We start from the raw sequence: 21,631 nt of genomic DNA on the forward strand, positions 1-21,631 counted from the left end.
TCGTACCACATCTTCTATGATATCAATGACTTCTTCTTCGGTTTTGTTCATAATGGGGCCACCTGCTCCCGCATCCAAACTGGTCTTCCCTTGAGGACTCAATCCTCCATAGAAAATCTGTAAAACTTGATATGTTGGGATTCCGTGGTGTGGGCACTCTCTTTGATACTCCTTGTACCTTTCCCATGCTTCGTAGATTGACTCCCCACTCCTTTGCCGAAATCCCTGGATCAAAGCTCTAGCATCGACCGTCTTCTTTTGGGAATAAAATCTTCCCAAGAATGCTGTCGTGACATCATCCCAAGTGTGTAGAGAGTTCGGCTTCACCTCCTTCTCTAACCATTCGAGAGCTCTCCCAATAAGTGAAAAGGGGAAAAGCTTCAATCTCACGAACTCTTGATTCACCCCATTAACCTTGATGGTATTGCAGTACTTCTCAAATTCGTTCAAATGAGCCAAAGGGCTCTCATGCTTGGCACCACTAAACTGCCTTCTCTCGATGAGGGTGATCATAGCCGGCCAGATCTCGAAATCATTGGCATCAGTAGTGGGTGGATCAATCCCACTTGAAGCTCTATACGCCCCAGGAGTTCCCAACTCCTTAAGGGGTCGTGGTGCTGGCCGATTGGGTTGGCGCGGTATGTCTTCCATTGGAACCTGTTGTGTGTTGTGTTCCTTTCCTTGAGAGTTTGATGACGTCAATCGAGATTTATGATTGCTCTTCAAAGTTCTTTCGATTTCTGGATCGAAGGGTATTAATTCTCTCTGTTTAGACCTGCGCATACACACTAACCAAACCAATTAAATAGCAGGGCTACAAGTGTAGCCAAAAGGGAAAAATCTTTTTGTGCTTTTTTTATGATGAACTAGACTCAAGAAATCAAAAAGCAATTAACAAACACCGTTCCCCGGCAACGGCGCCATTTTGACAAGGGTTAAATCGGTCGCTACAATCTAACTCTCAATCAAACAATACTTATACGAATACCCTATAACCAAGTACAATGGCAAATAAAGGTTCGGTCCAAGAGGAACGAGAGTAATTGCAAATCAATCTTAAACCTAAGCTAGTTCGAAATCAATGGAAAATGGTGTTCTAAAATACTACTAATAAGATGGGATAAACCGGATAAACTAAGACACTAGGGAAGACGGGAATTCACCAAACCATCGGTAACTACGCAACAAGGAATCACAGAGACAAACGGGATATGCAAAGACTATATGTCTGATCAATATCATGAGGTAGGAAGACAACGGGCAATATTAAGCTTGGATTTCTCATGCACTTAACATTACTCGATACATAATCAAACCACATTCAACAATGAAATACTCAATTCACAATTTCTTGTTCAAATCAAGGAAATCATGCAATCAAATTCAAGATTCTAGGTTAGCTACTCCTATTATAATGAATTAACATGCAATCGCATATAATAAATTTAATCACAATCTGTTTATCAAAATCAATCCTCAATTACATAGGTTACCTAGGCCGGGTTTCATCCCGAAACCCTAGCTAGGAGACTACTCACACATATTCATAATCAAAGCAATAATGAATTCCAAAAGCATAATAAATATAAACATGAATTCTGATTAAGGAATAATAAAGCTTGATTAATAAACAAGAATGAATAATACCAATTGTATTGATGCGAATCAATGGAAAAGTTCAGAACTTTGATATCCGTCGTCAATGAATAATACAAAGAATCTTCGCAAATCTTGCTTCAAATCAATCCAAGAAAACTAAAATCTCTAGAAATATCTCTAAGAAAACTAATGAATCTCTAATACTAAGAACGTTCTCCAATAACTCTCTACAAAGGCTCTCAAAACTATCTCTAAAACTGTATATGGAATCCTCTTAAAGTTGGGCCTTATATACGTCTTCTAATGCGGAGAAGTCAAGCGCGCAGTTAACCCTGGATCAGCACTGCCGTGCTGTATTTGGCACGGCCGTGCTAGCTTGTCAGCAAGTAAACCGGATTTCTTCTTCAAATTGGCACGGTCGTGCTATATATGGCACGGTCGTGCAACTTTCTGGCACGGCCGTGCTAAAAATGACACGACCGTGCTGAATATGCTCTAGCACGGGGCTCATACTGAAGCTGACACGGGCACGGGCAACATCTGGCACAGCCGTGCTAATGGCCTGCGAGGCCGTGCGGGTGCGTGGATACTGACACGGTCGTGCTATTGGCTTGCACGGCCGTGCTGCCTTGCCTGGGGTTGCTTGCTTATAGGCCAGCACGGGTGTGCCTATGGTAACAAGGCCGTGCTGCCTGTGCTATGTAATCAATGCACGACACTTGAACTTCCTTAACTCCTCGGACTTCGGTCAAGGCTAGCTCGGTTACGCATCAAGGGCTCGGGATCCGATTAAACTCGGTTGATATTACCTGAAAACACATCAAAAACAAACCAAAAACCCGTGAAGCACATAATATGGGGAATGTAAGCATAACAAGGTAATAATCGGCCAAAGCGGCCCCAAATACATCCAAAATCATCCTAAAATATGCTCTAAAGCGCGCCCTAAAGTGCGCTTGTCAGCTGCCTGTGGTGTGCATATGGCTGTGCATCGCTTGGTGCGTAGCTGTGTGGCGAGGAGGGGCTGCTGTGTGGTGCGTGTGCTGGCGCATAGGGGCCTTAGGCTGCTGGTACGCTTGTGCAGCGAGGCAGCAAGCCCCAGCCAGCCATCCCCCTAATGCTTGTGCCAACAAGATGCTAGCATGTGTAGCATGCGTAGCATGCTGCTGGTGCTAGTAAGCCAGGCAGGCTGTGCTAGGCGCACTTGCCAGCTGCCAGCACCACGCACCATGGCGTAGGGGCCGTGGGCTGCCTAGCAGCCATGGTGCGCTATGCATCATAAGATGATGCCATTTTTGCTTAGTACTTGAGCTATGATTTTGCGATTTTTCGTGTTAATATTTTAATTAATTATTTTAACGAGGCTAAAAACCTTGATTTTCGATTTTGCAAAATTTTGACAAATTATGGGTTATGCCGACTTAATTAATCGGATTAATTAAGTACGGATGCGGAATTTAGTGGGAGCTTAATTAAATGCGTTAGCATTTTGCGTTTAGAAATAATGGTTTAAACCACTTTGACTAGTTTTAATTAGGCGCGTTAATTGGATTAACGACCTAAGTTAGTTACTAGTTTTGCGTGTTTAATTATGTATTTCGTAAAATTGCATGGGCCGTTCACAAATAGTGAACGGGTGAATGAAAGATTGTTTTCAAAACAGGTTCTTTGAAAATGGCAACTAGCGGGGCCCGACTAGGATAGAAAATATGGACTGCGTTCCGTTATGTATTTTTGTAAATCTAAATACGGTCTGCGAACCGTTAAGTTTTTTTTGTACTGTTTAGATTAATCTTAGTCGTTCTAGCTAGCATCTTTCATTTCTTTTTGGCCAAGATGTCTCAAGACGGCGTTTCGACGAAGACGAGCCAAGATGAAGACCCATGGAAATTGAAGATTTCAAGGGGTCATGCTAGTTGCCAAATGCATCTATTTTATGCCTTATATATATTGTTATTATATATGATTGCTAGATGCATGTCTAGGATTTCTATAATGTTGCGATGATTAGTTAAGTTCACTTAAATCAACCAACATAGAAACCCTAGGTCCCTTAATAATATTGAGCTAAAATTTGTCGTTCCAAGAACAACACTTAACGAACTAATGCGCGTACGTGATGGATTACGCCAAAGCGAGGCATCACTACTTCCCTAGGAACGTAAGGTATACTAGGTATACAAGTTGTCTTGGTTAAGCTCAACGATATCAGTAAGGAGTCCTTAGATGTCGTGGCAAAAGAGATAAAATGTCAAGTATGCATTAGATACGACATTTTATCAAACCGAGAGTAGCTTAGAGCTATTAGCAATTGGATTGTTTACCTAAGATATTTAATGGTTAAGACAAGCCAAAGCATGCTTAATCATTTCTTGATCTTTGGGATCTCGGAATCATTTTATTCTCGCCCATAAGGGACATTCTTAAAATGCGTGGATAAAATGTTCAATAAGTTTAAACATGTGCATGAACGCTTTAAATTTCAACTTATTCATGTATGAATGGTTTTTCACTTCAAATTCTTTCAATTGTAGAAATCATGTCTGCAAGTAACACAAACAACAACCAAATGTGCCCGGAACTCCCCGATAAGTTAGCTATCAAGCTTAACTTAACAAACCTTGATGAATGGGAAGAAGAACTCAGGAAAACTCTCTGGAGTTGTTCCAAGGAGTATGTTTTGGATACTTCCCTCCCAACTCTCTGTTCCAAGACCCTCTTGAGTGACGAAACTTATTGTGCATGGTCGAAAGACTGCAAATTAGTGTCACAACTCATGGCTAACTCCATCCCGGAAGAATGAAAAGAAAAACTTCCATTCTCCTTCCCAGACTTGTTCCTTGGAGGACTAAGGATGTTGTCGGTGTGAGATTCTCTAAGAGTTTCAACGACAACAATGATGGACTCTTGTTTGAAGTGACTAGGTCACTTACGGACATGAATGTAAAGCCGTCAGATCAAGTTTGTCTTGCGAAAGAGAGGTACCATCTTTGGTCTACGGACTGCAACACTAAGTTGAGACCGGGGATGCCCCTCCGACCCCATGTGGCAAGAATGACTAAGCTCTTCAAGCACATGGAACTCCTCGGAATTCCACTAGAAGATTGAATGGCTGGTCATATTTTGCTCACTTCACTCCACTCAGGATATGATGCATTAAAGGCATATATTTCTAATTCAAAGGAGACACATTCCTTAAAGAATGTGGTGGAGCTTCTGCACCGGGCCAACTCATTTGGGGCAACCAAAAGACCATCAAGAAGGAGGGATCTCAAGGTTAAGGCTAAGATGCGTTGCTTCTACTGTGGCGGGCAAGGCCACTTCAAGAGAGAATGCAAGCTCTTTCGGGAGGAGGATGAGAGGAATGGAGCATCCACCTCAGGTATCTTCTTTAACACTTGTGGATTAAGCTTATCATAAGGTATTGGATACCAAGTATGACTCACTTAAATGTTGCCTTTTTAGAGACCAAGTGAAAAGCTTATCAAGTGTTGGTGCAAAAGAAAGAAGACGACGAAGATGGTTTTTCGGTCGTGCTTGCATGCACTATTTTGTCTATGACATGTAATTAAACTATTTCTAGTTTTTATCATGCTTTGAACATATTATGATCCATGGTGTTGGACACCTAGGAATTTCAAATGTAAGACTTTTGACAATAGTTGTTTCAAGTTTGTCTTACAAATTTATGTTCAATTAAATTGCATGTTTTACATATGATTAGACAAAAGTTGATACCACTAAGCTAAGACCATCAAGTCGAATCAAACCTACTTGTGGCATTGTCGTCTTGGCCACATTAACATCAAACACATCAAGAAACTTCTTCAAGAAGGTGTTCTTGACTCATTCGACTTAGAGTCGTTTGAAAATTGCGAAGGATGCTTATTAGGCAAGATGATAAAACAACCATTCTCCAAGTTGGGAGAAAGGGCAAGTGACTTATTAGGTCTAATACACACGGATGTATGTGGACCTATGAGCACACCCGCAAGGCAAGGTTATCAATATTTCATCACCTTCACCGACGATTATAGTAGATATGGCTATATCTACTTAATGTCAAATAAATCTGAATCCTTTGAAAAGTTCAAAGAATTTCAGAAAGAAGTTGAAAATCAACTTGGCAAGAAAATTAAAGCACTTCAATCGGATCGAGGTGGCGAATATTTGAGCCATGAATTCGACGATCACTTGAAAGAATGTGGCATTCTTTCAGAGTTGACACCTCCTGGAACTCCTCAATGGAACGGAGTGTCCGAACGGAGGAATCGGACCTTGTTAGACATGGTTCGGTCAATGATGGGTCTTAGTGAACTCCCTATCTCGTTCTTGGGACATGCGCTACAAACAGCAGCACTAACACTGAATAAAGCTCTGTCAAAAGCTGTTGAAAAGACTTCATACGAATTATGGACTAAGAAACCTCCTAGGTTGTCTTTTCTCAAGATTTGGGGATGCGAAGCATATGTCAAGCGATTAATTTCGGACAAACTTCACCCCAAATCGGATAAGTGTTTCTTTGTGGGATATCCAAAAGAAACCAAAGGGTATTACTTCTACAATACATCCGAGAACAAAGTATTTGTTGCTCGTGATGGTGTCTTTTTGGAGAAGGATCACCTTTCCAAAATGACAAGTGGGAGGAAAATCGAACTCGACGAAGTTCGAGAGGACGAGCAACAATGTCAACCTGACAAAACTGACAACTAGATACTTTGGAAGAATCTGAGAAGATTGGTCAGAGTCAAACAGACAATGTAAATGCTCAACCAATTACCCTACGTAGGTCGCAACGACAAAGATCTCAACCAGACAGATACCTCGGTATCGTCTTAACTGATGATCAGGACATCCTAGTTATGGATGGTGATGAGCTGGCGACATACAAGCAAGCTATGACGAGCCCCGACTCTGCAAAATGGCAAGAGGCCATGAAATCTGAGATGGACTCCATGTCTGAAAATCAAGTCTGGGATTTGGTAAATTTGCCCGAGGGTTATACACCCATTGGTTGCAAATGGATCTTCAAAGTGAAGACAGACAAAGATGGAAATGTATTGATATACAAAGCTAGACTGGTGGCAAAAGGTTATAGACAAGTCCACGGGATTGACTATGACGAAACTTTTTCACCAGTTGCAATGCTAAAGTCCGTCCTCATCCTAGTGATTGCTTCATATTACGATTACGAAATATGGCAAATGGATGTCAAAACCGCCTTCCTTAATGGGATTTTGGAAGAAACTGTGTATATGACACAGCCAGAAGGTTTTATCGATCCAGGAAACACTGGAAAGGTTTGTAAGCTGAAGAAGTCCATTTATGGATTAAAGCAAGCCAGCATGAGTTGGAATCTGCGATTTGATGAAGCCATCAGCAAGTTTGGTTTTATCAAGAATCCAGATGAGTCTTGTGTATACAAGAAGGTCAGTGGGAGTGATATTGCATTCCTGGTCCTGTATGTCGATGACATACTGCTCATTAGAAACAGCACAAAATTATTGGAGTCCGTAAAGGGCTGGTTGGGAAAGTGCTTTTCAATGAAGGACTTAGGAGAGGCACAATACATATTGGGCATCAAGATCTATAGGGATAGATCTAAGAGGATGATTGGACTAAGCCAAAGTACTTACATTGATAAGGTACTGGCTCGATTCAACATGGAAAATGCCAAAAGAGGGCATTTACCTATGTCCCATGGCATAACTCTCAGCATGAAACAGTGTCCGCAAACACCTGTTGAGCGAGAAAGAATGAATCAGATCTCATATGCTTCGCTAATCGGATCGATCATGTATGCCATGATATGTACAAGGCCGGATTTATCGTATGCCCTGAGTGCAACGAGTCGATACCAATTGAACCCAGGAGAAGCGCATTGGACTGCGGGCAAAAACATCCTTAAGTACCTGAAAAGGAACAAGGATGAATTCCTGGTGTATGGAGACCACAAAGAACTGGTTGTTGAAGGTTACACCGACGTTAGCTTCCAGACTGATAGAGACGACTTCAAGTCACAGTCGGGGTATATATTCTGTCTGAATGGAGGAGCGTTCAACTAGAAGAGTGCCAAGCAGAGCACCACTGCAGACTCTACAACTGAAGCTGAGTACTTGGCCGCTTATTGAAAGTCAAACTCAAAGATCGAGAAACACTTCTGAACGTAATAAGGACGACAAAGAATCTTACCTTATAGTTCACGAAGAAACATTAAGTGACAAAGGAAATGAGCTATACATAATATGCACACTTGTCCGGAAGGACAAGTGGGAGATTGAAAGGAATGGTGTCCTTCCAACAAGTGTATTATTCCGATAGAGGGTTCAGAATTATTACAGAGCTAATTCTTCAGTAAGGTCAAGTGATCGGAATGCCTAGGTGGAGGCCGCTTCCGATCAGTAATATTGAGGTACAATTGATATTGCAGCTTAATCTTAACTGAACCCTTCCGGTCGAACCCAATCGAATCTCCTATCCGAGACGACGAATTAATCCGAAAGGATTTAAAGAGTCGACAGAGTTTTACGAATACAGACGTCGGAAATCGAGCCTAGGGCGTCGAGACCGAGCGTCGCAAAATTACAAGCAACAAGTATGAGCGTAGCCGTAGCTAGTCTAGGCTAGCTCATAGCAAGCCTAGGCGCACCATGGTGTGCTAGGCACCATCGCAGCCTAGGCGCGCCCTAACAACCCATCGCAAGCTAGCAACGTGCCAGCATGGGTGCCTGGGTGCGCATGGCAGCCATCGCAAGCCACACAAGCACCAGACAACCCCTCGTAGCTAGCAGCATGCTAGCGTGGGTGCCTGGGTGCGTATGACACCTATCGCCAGTAATGGGCGCACCAGGCGCACCATCGCAGGCCCTGGTGCTGCGTGCGTGCCTGGCATGGCAGCACCATCGCATGCACCAGGCGCACCATGGCAAGCACTAGGTGCTGCGTGCGTGTGTGCCTGGCGTGGAAGCACCATCGCAAGCACCAAGTGCTAGCATGGTTGGCTGCCTGGCAATGGCGCACCATGTGCGTGGATGCTTGTGTGCTAGCCTTCGCATGGCAGCACCAAGCATCGCACCACATGCGAGAGCCTGGGCGCCAGCGTGATGCTAGGCCTCGCACAAGCAGCCTCGCACTACAGGCGCATTGATGCGTGTGGGCTGGGAGGCGTGTGTATGCGCATGGTGCGAGGGACAGTGCGGGCCAGCATGCGTGGTCACTAGAAGCACGCATGCTGGCTGTGCTAGCAATGAGGCGCGAGAGTGTGTGCGAGGGAGTGCTAGGCAACAGCAGCACTAGGCTAGCAGCACCAGCGTCCAGCAGCTCGCAGCGTGCTAGGGCTGATGCGTGCTAGGCCAGTGCATGCTAGCACACCAAGCTGGCTGGCTGCCCAGCCTTGGTGCTAGGTGCCAGCTAGCAGCCTTGGCAGCCAAGGCAGGCTGCCAGCCCAGCTGTCCATGAGGTGCCGGTTTAGGTGAGGGGTGGGGACCAAGATTGGGCAAGGCCTTGAGGAGCAAGGCATTGGTCCCCCCCACCCATTCATGGTCCTCACCTAACCTTCTCTCTCTATTTGACACTTGTTGCATTGTGATTAGTTTTGTTTATTAATTTATTTTAGAAATAAATTAATTAGCAAAAATACATTCTCCCACATTGGTGGAGGATGAAAAATCAAGGGATCATTTCCCTATAAATACCAAGCTTGGTATTGGGAATTGAACAACCTTGAGTGGAATTAAAAAGGCAACTCTAAGAAAAGAGTAAACCTTTGATTCGTAAAACTCATAGTTATTTTTGTCCGGGTCTTGACTAACCTTCAAGACTTAGGACGCTCGGGTCGGGTCACGCGTCAAAGGTATAATTCTTTGGGAGCGAAGCACGCGTCAAAGGTATAATTCTTGTTCTTAATCTTGTTTGATTAAGTGTATTATGCTTGTTTAATTGTTTTAATTAAGGGGCGGGTCTTGGTGGGTTTCCTTCCGCGTAGTGTCGGGTCACTACGAAACCCTACATCTTGATCTTCGGTTAGTTTGATTTTGGCCGTTGCGACCTACGAAGGGTAATAGGTTGAGCATTTACATTTTTAGTTTGATTTTGACCAATCTTATCAACTATTTCTAAAGCATTTTGATTGTCAGTTTTATCAGGTTGACATTGTTGCTCGTCCTCTCGAACTTCGTCGAGTTCGATTTTCCTCCCACTTGTCATTTTGGCAAGGTGTTCCTTCACCAAAAAGACACCATCTTGAGCAACAAAGACTTTGTTCTTGGATTTTTTTGTAGAAGTAATACCCCTTGGTCTGATTTCGGGTGAAGCTTGTCAGAAATTAATTGCTTGACATATGCTTCGCAACCCTAAATCTTAAGAAAAGACAACCTTGGAGGTTTCTTAGTCCATAATTCATATGGAGTCTTTTCGACAGCTTTTGACGGAGAACGGTTTTGTGTTAGTGCCGCAGTTAGTAGCGCATGTCCCCAGAAAGAGATAGGAAGTTCACTAAGACCCATAATTGATCGAACCATGTTTAACAATGTTCTATTTCTCCTTTCGGATACTCTGTTCCATTGAGGAGTTCCAGGAGGTGTCAGCTATGAAAGAATACCATTTTCTTTCAAGTGATCGTCGAATTCATGGCTCAAATATTCGCCACCTCGATCCGATCAAAGTGCTTTAATCTTCTTGCCAAGTAGATCCTCAACTTCACTATGAAATTCTTTAAATTTCTCAAAGGATTCAGATTTATTCGACATAAGGTAGACATAACCATATCTACTTAGTCGTCGGTGAAGGTAATGAAATATCGATAACCTTGCCTTGCGGGTGTACTCATTGGTCCACATACGTCCGTATGTATTAGACCCAATAGTCACTTTCCCTTTAACCCAACTTGGAGAATGGCTGCTTTATCATCTTGCCTAATAGACTTCCTTCGCAATTTTCAAACGACTCCAAGTCGAATGAGTCAAGAACACCTTCTTGTAGAATTTTCTTGATGCGTTTGACGTTAATGTGGCCAAGACGACAATGCCACAAGTAGGTTTGATTCGACTCGATGGTCTTAGCCCTTTTGGTGGTATCATTAATGTTATAAACTTGTTTGTCTAGAGAAAGCACATAAAGACCATTTTTTGAATATGCCTTACCATATAAAAGATTATCGAAATAAAATGAACAACTATTGTTCTTGATTCAAAATTCAAAACCCTTGGCGTCCAACATCGAAATTGAAATAATGATTTTGGTAACTCTAGGAACATGAGAGCAATTGTCAAGTTCTAAAATAAGCCCAGAGGGCAAAGACAAACTGAGAGTTCCAACGGAGACGGCAGACATCTTGGCTCCATTGTTGACCATAAGCTCGACCTGTCCCTTCTCTAGCCTCCTATTTATCCTTAGTCCCTGAGCATTGGAACAAAGGTATGAGCCACATCCGGTATCTAATACCCATGATGTTTTGCTAGCGAAGTTTAAGTCTATAACAAAAATACCTGATGAGGAAGCAACTGTGCCGTTCTTCTTATCTTCCTTGAATTTGAGGCAATCCCGTTTCCAATGTCCCTTCTTCTAGCAGTAGAAACATTCGGAGTCGGATTTGGAAGAGGCTACCTTTTTGTCCTTGCTGCTCTTGGCAGTGTTTGACTTAGGCGAAAAATTCTTCATATTCCCTTTAAAGCGCTTCTTCTTGCTCGAGCGCTTAAATGGCTTGCCCTTTCTCACCATGAGCATATCATGCTTTCCCTCATCTTTGAGGGTTTGCTCGGCCTGCTTCAACATAACATGAAGCTCGGTGAGAGTTTTCTACATGCTGTGCATATTATAGTTCATTTTGAACTGATCATAGCCTTTGTGCAGCGAGTGGAGAATGATGTCAATTGCCATCTCAGTTGAATACCTAGCATCGAGCCTTTCCATGTTCTCAAACAATCCAATCATTTTAAGAACATGCGCGCTTACCGGCTCTCCTTCCTTGAGCTTGCTCTCAAGGATCTGCCTGTGGGTTTCGAACCTTTCAATTCAGGCCTACTCTTAAAACATATTCTGAAGCTCAGAAATGATCTTAAAAGCCCTCTCCTTTTCAAAGAAAGTCTTTTAAAGGTCCGGAGACATAGTGGCCAACATGATGCATTTGACATTCCGATTGGCACTTTGCCATTGGTTAAGGGCAGCTTGGGTGACCTCCTCATTGGGAGTGTCGGGCATTTCCTCATCAAGGACGTATTCCTTTTGGTCTTTCATGAGAACAATACGCAAATTCCTTTGCCAATCAAGAAAATTTGGCCCACTCAACTTCTCCTTGTCGAGAATTGAGCGTAACGAAAACTGGTTATTTGAGTTACTTGCAGACATTGTTCTACAATTGAAAGAATTTGAAATGAAAATCCATTCATATAACCAATAAGTTTGAATTTTAACACGTATATGCAAATATTCAATCTTATTAAGCATTTTATCCACGCATTAATAATTTGTCCCTTTTAGGCGAGAATAAAATGATTCCAAGATCCCAAAGATCAAGAAATGATTAAGCATGCTTTGACTTGTCTTAACATTTAATATCTTAAGGTAAGCAATCTAATTGCTAATAGCTCTAAGCTACTCTCGGTTTGATAAAATGTCGCATCTAATGCATCATTGACATCTTATCTCTTTTGCCACGATATCTAAGGACTCCTTACAGAGATCGTTGAGCTTAACCAAGATCAACTTGTATACCTAGTATACCTTACATTCCTAGGGAAGTAGTGATGCCTCGCTTTGGCATAGCCCATCACGTACGCGCATTAGTTCGGTAAGTGTTGTTCTTGGAATGACAAATTTTAAGCTCAATATTATAGGGACCTAGGGTTTCTATGTTGGTTGAGTTAAGTGAACTTAACTAATCATCGCCACATTTTGAAATCCTAGACATGCATCTAGCATTCAAATATATATATATATATATATGTATATATTTATATATATGTATATATATTTATATATATGTATATATATGTATATATATATATATATGTATATATGTATATATATGTATATATATATATATATGTATATATATGTATATATATATATATATATATATATATATATATATATATATATATATATATATATATATATATATATATATATATATATATATATATATATATATATATATATATATAAGCACAATAATATATACAAAGCATAAAAATAGATGCATGTGGCAATTAGCATGACCCCTTGAATCTTCAAGTCTTCAAGGGTCTTCAAAGCATTATCTTGACTTGACCTCATGGAAAACACCGTCTTGAGACGTCTCCGCGAAGCATGCAATTTCTAGTTACTACGACTAAGATTAATCTAAATATTAAGGTACAATAATACTCAATGGTACGCAGACCGTATTTATATTTACAAAAATACGTAATGGAACGCAGTCCGTATTTTCTATCCTAGTCGGGTCCCACTAGTTGCCATTTTCTCAAAACCCTGTTACATAACAAGTTTTCATTCACCCATTCACTATATGTGAATGCTCATGCATTTCACTATGAAAAACAAGTAATAATGCACAACACGCGAAAACTAGTAACTAACTTAGGTAGTTAATCCGATTAACACGCCTAATTAAAACTAGTCAAGGTTGTTTAACAGATTATGTATTTTAAGGTGCAATTTGTTCACGAAATTTCCTAAGCTCCCACTAAATTCCGCATCCAACTTAATTAATCTAATTAATTAAGCCGGTTTAACCCATAATTTGTCAATTAATTAAGCCGGTTTAACCCATAGTAACTAACTAGTTAAATAATTAAAACGACAAAATTTTTGCAAAAGTCATAGCCCAAAATTAAGCAAAAACGACCCACCCAAAAATTTGTGGGTTGCGCACTAAGGCTGCTATGCAACCCTTGGTGTTGCGCCTGCTATGCTGGGTGCTAGCATGCTCGCCCAGCGTAGCACGCTACACTAGCCAGCACCAGCAGCACGCAACGCATGCTGCACATGCTAGCATGCTTGCTTGCGCCTGGCAGCGTATGGCAAGCTGGTTGGGGCTTGCTGCCATGCTGCCCAGCAGCTTGTCCAAGCAACTCCAGCAGCCTACGCCACGCAGCTAGCAACAGGCAGCACTCAACGAGCCTCGCCACACAGCACAACAACATTACGAGGCTAGGCACCTTGCGCATACCTAAGGCAGCCACATATGGGCTGCGTGGGCAGCCTGGCTAGCCTTGGTGGCGCTTGGGTGTTCTTGCCTCGATTTGCTTGCCATTTCTCGGGATTTTAATCTCAATTTATGTGTGACATAAAATTAATTCTAAATTTATTTTAGAATTAACTTAAGGCAAAAATGAAAATAAAACAAGTCTAACTCAATTAAATTCAATTTTAATGGTGCATAAGTCTAAATCATCCAAAATTACCTTTGAACAATTTAGGTCTTTCTTGATGCTTAAAATTGAAAAGGGCTATACCCATAATTAATTTAACCAACATGCAAATTAATAATGAGTTTTGACAAAGTAGGGAGTTGGAAAATAAAACCAATCATCCAATGAAATTTTTTTCCAACTTTTAACTTGTGTAAAATGACAAAAATTACATCTTCCAATATGAAGATTAATCATGATTTAATCACAAGTACTTGAACTTTAAGGATTTTAATCAACTAAAAATGACTAAATCCTACATTAGTTCAACATGGAATTTAGAATCAAAGTTCCAACCATTTAAACACTTAAAGATTGGATCTTTAATATACAAGGAAATTTAAAATTTCATATTCACAATAAACATTCACACTTTAATGCAATTGATTTGCATGATTGTAAAATAACAAGTTTATGTGAGAAATTGGACATACCAACTTAAGCACACATTATGACTTTATAACCATGCTTAAAAGGGTTTAAAATTGCTGTAGATTAGGGATGAAATAATGCATTTAATCTACCCTTGACATGCTTAAATTAATCAAGGCATAAAGATTTATAATTTTTCGTCAAAAACGAAAAACCCCTCAAAAAACATATTTCTAGGTGGATTTTAGCTTCTGGACAACTCTATTAGGGTCAGAAACGATTTAGAACATCGATTCAACCCAAAAATCACTATTAGAAAGCACAACAAGAAATTTAAATCAAGTTTAAATCACCTTAATTAATTACTAATTGCAATAATTAGAAAGAGCGCGGCTCCAAGCCTTGGTCCCCACAAATCCAAACCAGCATCAAGACCTTGGCAAGCTGGCAGCCTACCTTGGCTGCCTAGGCTGCCAGCTGGCGTTTGGCACCAAGGCTAGGTAGCCTGCCTTGCCAGCCAGCCAGCACAGCTAGCCTATCGCATGCGTGCTGCTAGCGAGCCACGCATGCTACTGCTGCTGTTGGGCGAGGCCCTTAGCTCGCTGCTGCTTGGTGCTGCCATGCGAAGGCACACGCACATGCGCACATCCCAGCGTGCTTGCTGACTGGTGCGTAGTGCTGTACATTGATGGGCTGCTAGCACTGGGCCTAGGCACATGCACGCACACACAGCCTAGCGTGCTTGCTGGCTGGTGCGTAGCGATGTGCTATGCCGCCACATGCATGTGCCTAGAAATGCGAGGCATGCTGCGCGCCAGTGCTAGCAAGGCCTAGCCTTGTGATAGCAGCTGGGCACTAGCGCCTAGCACGCATGGCATGATAGGCTTGCGCCTAGCAATGCGAGGTGCATGCTAGCTTGAGCTAGCCTAGCGACCACATGGCTAGGCCAATGTGATGCTACGGCTTTGCTAGAACTTGTTGCTTGTTGATTTTGCGACGCTCGATCTCGACGCTCTAGGCTCGATATCCACGTCTGTGTTCGTAATGCTCTAGTGACTCATCAAATCCTTCGGATTGATTCGTCGGTTTTGATCGGCAGTTCGTTTGGGTTCGACCCGAAGGGTTCAGTCAAGACACAGCTTTAATATTAATTGTTCACTAATATTACTGATTGGAAGTGGCCTCCTGCCAAGCATTCCGATCACTTGGTCTCACTGAAGAATTAGCTTCCTGATAATTCAGAACCTTCTATCAGAATAATACACTTGTTGGAAGGACACCATTCCTTTCAAATTCCAATTGGGAAATAGTTTTCCCCGAATTCTTAACCAAATTAACATTAGGTTCCTTAGGCACCACGAGGCACAGCACTTAGAAACTTGCCTTCACTACAACCTGCCGCAACCCACAACTCCAACACCTAACCGCATAAACTCCAAGACCAGCAGCAATTTCGAACAATTCATAAATTAAATCCAAAAAATCAAGGTATTTAACATGAATAAGTTGACCAAAATGCAAAGCTAAAGAACCCAGAAACCCTAACCTCGAATTTGTGATTTTTGAATCGATAATTGATTCAAGTTTGTTGTTGTTGTTGTATTTGGTTCAAATTGACGGCGGCGGCGATGTTGGTTGTGCTTGGTTATAATGACGCCGATTTCCGACAGAGGGCAGCGGTGGCCAATTGATGCTTGCATGGTTCGAATTGGCGCAGACAATGGTGGTTGTGCTTGGTTCCATAAGAGGAAGAAGAACAATGGTGGTTGTTGAGAAGCAGGTGGTTGTGCGATGGTAGTTGTTGAGAAGAGGAAGAAGACTGAGAGATGAGCAGAGGAAGAAGAACTATAGATGAGAGAGAAAGAGAGAACAAAAGAGGAGAGAGAAAGAGAAAGAACAAGAGAGGCGGATGAGAGAGAGAAAGGGGATAAAAGGTGTTTTTAAGTTCGCATCAGCTCGGACCGATGCTAATTAACTCAATTCACACCGATTCGGTTTGAACCTGTGCGATTACTCTTTAATCAACTCTCGCCTTGTTTTTATCGCACCGGTTTTTAATAACCAGTGCTCATTTCTCGGTGCTCATTTATGTTTTTCTAATAATGAAACAGCCTATGCTAAGGCTCAGAGTAAATTAAGAGAGCTAGTCATTAAGTATAAACACATAACTGAGATAGCTGATAGAATCAAGAATGAAAATATTCTTCTAAATGTTGAATTAACTCAGTATAAGCTCATGAATTATGATATTAGTTCTAGTAGTTCCTCAAGTGATCAACTTGAAATGGAATTGAATTCTAGAAAGGATAGAAGTATAGATCCAAAGGTCAAACAATACGTACTGAAAGACTTGGTCATATGGCTAAGAGAAAGGGTAAACAAAAGAAACATGTTGAGCTTCCGAGCATGAAGGTATATGCTTTTTGTGGTAAGACTGGACATCTCTATGAGCAATATAGAAATAGGGAGGAAGTAAATAAAAGAAATTATAGGCAAGTGTGGGTTAAGAAAACTAATTTTGCTTCCACGTTTAAGGAACCCAAGAAAACCTAGGTTCCTGATCCTAATGTTTAGCCCTCTTGCAGATTCTAGTGAAGGGGAATAACTCGTGGTATCTCGATAACGGCTGTTCCAAGCACATGACAGGTGACAAATCAAAATATCTTTCACTAGAAGACTTCCCTGGAGGAACAATAACCTTTGGGGATAATAAAAAGGGTGAGATCGTTGGAACAAGGAAAGATTAGACGATCAAAGACTCACTCCATAGATAATGTGTTCCTAGTCGAGGGTTTGATGCACAATCTGCTCTATATATCACAATTTTGTGATAGAGGAAACTCTTTAAGTTTTACTTCTGATTCTTGTCAAATCATCAACAACAAGTCAAGAAAGGTTATTCTAGAAGGAACTAGAAGAGGGAACACATATATTGTCGACCTCAACTTAATCCCAAGGAACTACCTTACATGTCTTAGTGTTGTTAAAGATGATCCCTTGCTATGGCATAAACGTTTTGGATATGCAAGCTTTTCATTACTCGACAAACTCATGTCAAGAAACTTGGTTGTAGGACTTCCTATAATTAAGTTCCTACAAAATAAAATTTGTGATGCATGTGTGAAAGGTAAGCATGTTCGTTCATCTTTTAAATTAAAGAAAATGGTGAGCACCACAAAGCCTCTAGAATTAATCCATATGGATTTGTGTGGTCCCATGAGGATTCAAAGCAGGAGTGGAAAGAAATATGTGTTGGTTATTCTTGATGATTATTTCAGATTCACTTGGGTTATATTTCTTGCTAGCAAAGATGAAACCTTTGACGAGTTTGTTTCCTTTGCCAAGAAAATACAGAAAAGCATCGGTCATTCCATAATCCATCTCAAATTAGATCACGGAACTGAATTTGAGAGCTTTAAGTTCGATAAATTTTGCACGAAAAATGGTATGAACTCTAAGAGCTCACCAACAAAATGGAGTTGTGGAAAGGAAGAATCAAACTCTAGAGGAAATGGGAAGGACGATGTTGATTGCAAGTGGATTGCCAAGGAACTTCTAGGCTTAAGCCTTGGACACAACATGTTACATTCTCAATAGAGTAACAATCAGAAGTATCATCAACAAGACTCCCTATGAACTGCTGAAGGGAAGAAAACCAAACATATCTTATCTTAGGGCCTTTGGTTGTAAGTGTGGTAAGAAAAACTTAGGTAAATTTGATGAGAAAAGTGAGGAGGTAATATTCCTTGGATATGCCTCTAATAGAAAAGCCTACAGAGTTTACAATAAAAATTTAATGTGTGTCGAGGAAAGCATTCACATAATTTTTGATGAAGATAACTAGTTGTGAGTATGCGGGAGCAGGAAGAAAACAATGATTTTGAAATTGGATTGATAAGAGACAAGGATGAAGAAGAAGATCCTAAGAAAACCAGAGAAGGGCAACCTATCCCGAAGCAAATTCAACAGGAGAATGAAGAAGTTCCTCAACCAGAAGTACAGGTCAATGAGGAACAAGCCGATGAAGAAGAAGCAGGAGGAACATAGCAAGAAGATCCTCAAATTAGAGTTCCAGAAAGGGAATTTCAACCTAAGCCATTTAGGTATCGAGGTTCCCATCCTACTGATCTCATCATCAGTGACATAGAGAAAGGAACTCAAACAAGATCGCAGATGAGGAACTTCTGTGCTTTCCATGCATTTCTATCCATTCTAGAGCCTGAAATCATTAAGAAGCCTTGGGAGATGCTGACTGGATAGTGGCCATGCAAGAAGAACTAAATGAGTTCGAAAGGAACGAAGTGTGGCACCTTGAGCCAAAGCAAAAGAACAAGAAAGCCATTAGGCTCAATTGGGTGTACAGAAACAAGTTGGATGAGCATGGTACCACAGTAAGGATCAAGGCTAGATTGGTTTTGAAAGGCTACAACCAATAGGGAGGTATTGATTTCGAAGAAACCTTTGTTCCAATAGCTAGATTATAAGATATTAGAATAATAGTAGCTTTTGCTTCATTTATGGGTGTGAAACTATATTAAATGGATTTGAAATGTGCATTCTCAATGGTTACTTAAATGAAGATGTTTATATTGAACAACCTCCTGGTTTCAAAAATCCAATATTTCTAAATCATGTTTTCAAGCTTGATAAAGCTCTTTATGAGCTTAAGCAAGCTCCAAGAGCCTGGTATGAAAGGCTTTCAAAGTTCCTTCTGAAAAATGATTTCAAAAGAGGAAAAGTTGATAAAACTCTTTTTCTTAAATCTCAAGGAACTGCTATTTTAGTTGTTCAGATCTATGTAGATGATATTATATTTGGAGCAACTAACAGTGTTTTATACAAGTACGTTGCTGAGCTAATGGGTGGTGAATTTGAAATGAGTAAGATGGGTGAATTGAACTTCTTCCTTGAACTTCAAATATAGCTAACATCAGAAGGAATCATGATTCACCAGCAGAAGTATGACAAGGAACTTCTGAAGAAATACAACATGGAGAATGCCAAGACAAATGACACACTCATGGGAACAACAACAAGACTTGATGAGGATCCACAAGGAACAAGTGTGGATCAAACTACTTACACAGGTATGATTGTTTCATTGTTACATCGAACATCCAATAAACCTAACATTTCCTTTAGTGTTAGATTGTGTGCAAGATTTCAGTCTAATCCTAAACAATCACATCTAACGGCTGTTAAAAGAATTCTGAGATACCTCAAAGGAATAGATGACCTTTGTCTGTTCTACACTAGAAGTGATGACTTTATGCTTAGAGGATTTACTGATGCTGACTATGCTGGCGACTTAGTTAACAGAAAAAGCACCTCACGTATGGTTCAATTCCTTTGGCTCTTGTCTAGTTTCTTAGGGTTCCAAGAAACAAAATATAGTTGCATTATCTACTGCAAAGGCTGAGTATATAGTAGAAGTTGTATGTTGCTCTCAAGTCTTATGGATTAAACAATAGTTACGTGACTTTGGTATTAAATTTAATTGCATTACTATTTGTTGTGATAATACTAGTACAATTTGCATATCTAAAGATCTAGTGCATCATTCAAGAGTCAAGAATATTCATATAAGGCATCATTTCCTTAGGGATAATGTTGAAAAGGGTTTGATTAAATCAAATTTATTCTAAACCTTTAATCAAATTGCAGGCATTTTGACAAAACCCTTGAATAGAGAAAGGCATGAGTAGATGAGAATAGGACTTGGGACGATTAAGTTATACTAAGAAAAATGCATCAAGTTCCCTCAGGTATGAAGCTTAAACTGATGTGCTTTGAAATTATATACTGTGCACAAATGTTATATGTTTAATTACATAGTTTAGACAGGTTTGTGAGCAAGAAAATTATTTATTAAAGCGTGTTAACTAGAGTAACATAGATATGAAAGTCCTTAATTGATTGCATTAGCCTTGTTGAATTGTTCAATGTACCAAGTTGTATTTACAAGTCTTCTTTGGTAAAATTCAAAAGATCAAATTTTTGTGTTTATCTGATTTTCAAAAATTCCTATTTTTTTTAATCCAAACACAATTTCTGATGAATGCATCAAATGTTCATCTTTATCTTTTGTTCAAAAAGTTACCCAAATACAACTTAACTCATCAAACACAGTTTACGTTTCCCTAAGCAATAAATATAGTGGCAAATCACCATTATTCACCTTACCTACTCCAAGCGACACCTCACAAATGCACCTTACCTTTTTACCTTCACCATAAAAAGGATGTCAACCTCACCAAAATTAACACCGTTCAAAAATTACCACATCACTTCCCAAACCGATAAAAAATTCTCTCCCATGGATATCTCATCGTAAGTCCCAGCTGAAACCGAAGCAAACCCAAACATAATTCAAGATACCACCATAAAATCCCTTTCGGAAAATCAAAACAAAGAGATCTCTGAGCCTCCAAAGAATGAATCAACTACTAAAACTCAATCTTCTCGCAAAAGAAAGATAGATAACATGCAAGGAGAAGAAAAAGAAAGCATTCTGGAAGTGGTTGTCAACTATCGTGACAAGCCTCCTGCCATGAAAAGGAAATAGATACTTGCTGAGCACTATGTGACAGGTTTGGTACTCAATTTACCTTGATGTAAAGCTGTTAAATTGTATGAATTGCTTGATTTGCTTCAGTTTCAAACTTGGGTCAATTTGTTGAGTGAATGTTTTAATCAAAGTATGTGTGTAGATGCTATGAAAGACTTCTGTAATAATTTTAAGTATTCTAAGGGAACAATACATAGCAAAGTGTATGGTAAAGAAATTGAGTTTGATGCGTTGTACTTAGCTGAATTGTTTGATGTGCCTAATACTGGGTATGATCTGAATTTTAAGAATACCATTCGAAACCCTCTTTTGATGCTAACATTGATGAAATTGTGGAGTTCCTTAGAGGTGACCTTGAAGAAACCTACATAAACCATAATCAACTCACTCCTCTTGACAAAATTCTGCTAAAATTTGTGTACAATGACATCATTCCTCGCACTCAAAAGCGAGATGTAGCAAACAAACTAGATGCAACCCTCATTTATTGCCTTGCCCGCAAAATACCTATAAATTTCCCTTCCATCATAATCCAAAACCTTAACCACTGTGTTCCAAAAGGATGGAAAGTTGGATATGCCAACCTTCTCACCATTGTCTTTGAAAGCTTCGGTATTTCTTTTGCTAAATCTGAGCCTTTACCTCTCAAAACACTGAATACATCTAACCTATATTTCTTGAT

Source organism: Chenopodium quinoa, unplaced genomic scaffold, assembly GCF_001683475.1.
Source record: "Chenopodium quinoa cultivar QQ74 unplaced genomic scaffold, ASM168347v1, whole genome shotgun sequence".
Classification (NCBI taxonomy): Eukaryota; Viridiplantae; Streptophyta; class Magnoliopsida; order Caryophyllales; family Amaranthaceae; genus Chenopodium; species Chenopodium quinoa.